Source organism: Meleagris gallopavo, chromosome 1, assembly GCF_000146605.3.
Source record: "Meleagris gallopavo isolate NT-WF06-2002-E0010 breed Aviagen turkey brand Nicholas breeding stock chromosome 1, Turkey_5.1, whole genome shotgun sequence".
Classification (NCBI taxonomy): domain Eukaryota; kingdom Metazoa; phylum Chordata; class Aves; order Galliformes; family Phasianidae; genus Meleagris; species Meleagris gallopavo.
This window is the reverse complement of record NC_015011.2, coordinates 160,283,398-160,288,031: the sequence shown is the minus strand read 5'-3', so window position 1 is coordinate 160,288,031 and position 4,634 is coordinate 160,283,398. Positions and strand designations below refer to the sequence as shown.

Below are 4,634 nucleotides of genomic sequence, written 5' to 3'. Positions count from 1 at the left end.
TTCACACCTGCCAGTACGTTTCATTGGCTTAGCAATGTAGCAACCATGTGTTGAAGAGAGGGTATCTGAGAAGCAAGTTCGTCCCTTTGCACTTCCTCCATGGGGCAAGAAAGGCACATCTTGTTCTCTTCTTCTCTTCCAAGCTGGCTCCCAGGGCCTAGGTGGATGAGGCAGCTCAAGGCAAGTGCATAGCAGAGTGTGATGTAGAAATCTTTGGCTGAACACTGAGTGACCTGGTATGCCCTCACAGCATGACTCTAGGCCAGCGGGTCTCTTGGCAAGTCTTCCTCTGTGGTGCAACTTTGAGCTGATGTGTTTACCCTGCCTCCAATTTCACAGGCACTTCCATGAGAATTAGTTTTACTCTGCATTGCACAGTCTTCAATCCTGTCCTGCTACTCTGAAGCCATAGTATAAACTGAACCCAGATATAATCCCAAAGCACAGCTGAAAGGCTAGCTTTGAAGACAACTCCTGCATCTTCTTTTATCACTGTAGGGATGTCTTTCTCCTAAGGTAGTGGCTTCCTACGTGGGTTTCAAAGAGACAGATCAAGAGTAAATAGATGACTCAATGAAACACTAGCAGATTCTGCCCGTTTCCAACTTTTCATGCTGCTCCAAACTTTGCAGTAGTTCCTCTGGTTTTCAGTACAGGACTGTGTCTGCAGACCCAGTTCCCACACCTCCATCACCCTGATTAACATGAGTCCTGCAAATAACACTGGGACAGGTTGCCCAGAAATGTAGTGGATGCCCTGTCCCTGGAGACACTCAAGGTCAGGTTGGACGGGGCTCTGAGTACTTGATCTAGTTGTAGGTGTCCCTATTAATTGCAGGGGAACTGGACCAGGTGGTCTTTAAGGATTCCTTCCAAATCAAACGATTCTATGATTCTATGATAATAACAGATCAAGAGTGCCTGCCTCCCAGCCAGCAGCCTTTACATCTTGATCCTCCCTTAGTACCTAGTCAAAGGGGCAATGGGCTTTCAGAATGATCTGAAGGTGAATTTGTTTGGCTTTGACAGCCCAAAGGGAAGGAGAGGAAAAAATTCATACCTAGAATGAATTACTTCCATGTTCAGCTGAGTTTGCAGCACTGTTATTGTCCAGAAGATTCCAGTGCCAAAAAAAATCTCCCTTGGTTAATGATATTTCTGAGTTACGTTTATTTAAACCCTGTATTTTGTTGTGCAATTCTCCACTGACAGATGTGCTCACAACATTTAGGGATCCCATTCAAAGAGTATAAGCTCAGTACTTTTTATCCCTGTTAAATATCAAAGAGGGATGTGAAATGCAATCTGTTTTTAAAAGACATGCGTTGAAATCTATTTTTGTTGCTGCTAAAAATATGTATTTATTGTGTGGCTAGGAAAGAACTCCTTGGTCTGGCTGAGCAGCTGCTCGACACCATCTGCAAATGTGCTCTCAGCCTCAGGTACAAAGCAGTGGCTCAGCGACTCCGACCCTCCAGATGTCAGTCTGAGCAGTGAAACTTCTCTTGGCAAGTCCGGAGTACAACTATGACATTTTCCCTTCCAGTGAATTATTTTATCTACTCAAAAAGAGTTCCTGTCTCCAGGCAGAGTCTCCAGTTCTGAATCTTCTCTCCTATGTGTAAGAAGAGTGCAAACCCATTGGAATCAACTAGGTTGGCCTGAGAGCAGCAAGGCAGGGTCATACCAGACTGAGGCCATGGCAGCCATGTGAGTGAGGACAGCTGAAGTTCAAGGCCCCGGGAAAGAAAGAAATGAATATGAAAATTAAAAATGAAAAAAATGTATCCTTATCTGACATGGTTGGGATGATGTTCTCCATGAGGAAACTGAGAAGATCTCTCCCTAGCACACAAGACATGATACAGTGCATGTGATGCATCAGGCCCTCCAGGAAAAGGGGGTCTATTTCTGTCTTTCTGACTTCTATTTTGGGGAGCTGATATCTATTCCTGGCTTCTGCCTGTCCCTCACACTCCAAAGAGCAGGTGCATCTGAACACTCAGGCATCTGGAACCTCATGCTTTGGAGAGGGACTCACACAGACATCTTCTGTCAGGACATACAGCAGCTTCCTGGTTTTCCATCTACACTTTAGGAGCACCCACTTCAGGAGCGCCCAGTCATGTAATGTACTGGTCCTAAGAGAGTACCTTTCACCCCCTTCCCTTTATATATGAAAAACCCAGGGCACAGCCAGGTTCTGGCGAAGAGGCAATGTTGGTAGTTACACAAAACCACATATGACATCATTGTCTTGTTAGGTCAGTAGAGAGTTATAATTTAATTTAAAGATACTATATTAATATTACTGGCTGACAGAGTATTTATTTTGTGGATTTCTATATAGATATATATATTCTAAGGAGAGGTATTTGAATAATCGGACTGTAGATTCTCACAAGTCTAGCAGAGCTACTTAGATCCCTTTTCACTGAGCATAAGATCAAGGTTTGACATAAATACTTGGGATTTGCTCTTCTTATCACACCTGGCTCCATTTGGCCCAGCAAAGTAAGCTGGGATAGGTAGTGCCTTAGACTAACTAAATTGGGGTTGAAACTAGATGATCACTGTGGTCCTTTTCAACCCAGGCAATTCCATGATTCTACGATTCTAAGAAACTCTGCGCTGCTTTCCAATACAAAAAGTAGTTTTATGCGATTGGAAACCTGAGTGGATCAGGTTAAGTAAAGTAGCCTCATGTCCATTCATACTGCTTTGAGGTCAGGCAGGAAATATTGCTTTCAGTGCTCAAAATTAGTTTTTAATATTTCCCTTGAGATCTTCAATATCCATATATTTTAAGAGATTTAAAACAGATCATTGTTTTCAATTTTACATTTTGAAGAGGATGATCTGCCTGGGAATGCCATTCGTGCAGTGACGTGGCTGGACTGTGAACCTCATAACACACAGTTTGCTCCACATTTCACTGGCAGCTCTGATGCAATACAGAGGTTAGAGGGCAAGACACACATTGTATGCAAACAGGAAAATAATTTCTTCTGGGATCTGTTAATATACGGTAAGTAGTTTCACACCTTTTCAGTATTGTGTTGTCAGCGACAACAGGGTGCTATGGCAAGCACTGTACACAGAAAAAGATTTTTGGATAAACTGAGGCTTTGTGAGTAGGAGAGAACTGTGATGTTACCGGACTGCTCAAAGGCAGAGGAGATTGAAGAAGAAAACTGGAAAATGAGAAACACCTAAATTTAGTTCTTGTTGGATGAGACTAAGCAGTGATATGACAAGCCTGGCCAGAAGAATTATGAAGTGATAACCAAGAACAAAAACTATTTAGTTTTATATATGTTTTTAAATTAAGCTACTCCCATTTTCTGAGAGAGAGAAAAAGCAAAACAAAACCTGGCTCAAGATCATCTCAAACCTCAGTGCTTCAGTCAGAGTGCTTTTTCTCTTTGGATGTTGGGTTGATTTTTATTTTTGAAAGTGTTGTCTTTTCATCTGGATGACCCCACCTGGTGGTGTTTAAAGTGGCATGAAATCACTGAGGGTGCCCACACTGCACAGCATAAGCTTGGGATGACTTGTCTCAGCCTGCCCCAGAAATTAGCCAGCATTTCCCCAGATTTCCCTTAGCCCTGATCTGCCACCCCATTGGGCTCCATGCCTTTATGGCCTGCAGCACTCAGCACCGTGCTACCGGAACACCAGTTGGGACTGGATTATGCAGAATAAATCACTATCTCATAATGCCAGTGGGGCACCAGTTGTATCCCAGGAAGAACCCATGGCAGAGCACTGAGTGGGGTGGTCATAGGCAGGTTTTGAGGGAGCTGTGGTCAGTGTATGAGCCAGTCCATACTCCTTCACCTGGGGGATGAAGAGGTATCACATGCTTTAAATTTACTGCTATAGACATATCCCATCTGCTCAGTGGTGGCACAACATTCTCATGACTCGTCTGAGTTCCCTGATACCGCTTATCCTCTCCTACAGGACAAAGGAGAGAAGCATGTCATCTGCTGTACAAGCCAAGGCAAACCCAGCTTTGTGCCATGCATCAGAGGGTTGAATCAGAAAGAAAAGGATTAAAGTTGCTCAAGCAGAGGTAAATCTGTATTTTCTTAATTTTGCAAAGTGAACACTGTTCTATGTGAGCATTAGTGCTTCAAGTGCTTTACTGTGCAAACACTAACTGTGAGGCCAGACACTACAATACAGCCTGACCAGGCAACACTTCATCTTTGATGAGTGAGTGCTGTTGCTTGAGTCATTCTGAAACAGATAAAGGAAGCAAGAGAGAAATCACAAGGGAGGATGCAAATAAGGAGCATGGGTCACTTTTGTGTTCCCACAGACTCTGCACAACTGGGGCGCTTGTTTTTGATGCTGCATCTAGAGATATGCCATTGATACCTGCTGCAGCTTACCTGGGGATTTTAAACCCAGATGACATTTGAGTGGTTCTTCTTTTTCAGGGAAACCACAGTTTGGGAAGGCAGAAGAAAAAGGACTCGCTGCATACCATGGTCATGCCTACAACAGATTTCAGATGTTGCTGGGGCATACACTTGAGTCTAAGTCCTGGGGAGAGAGAATTCTGGTGTGGGAAGGGAAGGCAAATCAGGAAGAGTAGCAAGCTGTTTTTTTTTTTTTGTTTTTTT

At 43.5% G+C, this 4,634-nt stretch overlaps 1 long non-coding RNA gene across 1 annotated transcript; it reads left to right on the top strand.

Moving 5' to 3' along the window:
• The first annotated feature begins 2,776 nt into the window (after positions 1-2,776).
• Positions 2,777-4,605, top strand: LOC116216322. Its single transcript, XR_004158876.1, has 3 exons — positions 2,777-3,028; positions 3,967-4,078; positions 4,449-4,605. It is a non-coding gene; the product is annotated as an uncharacterized LOC116216322 (long non-coding RNA).
• Positions 4,606-4,634: the final 29 nt, after the last annotated feature.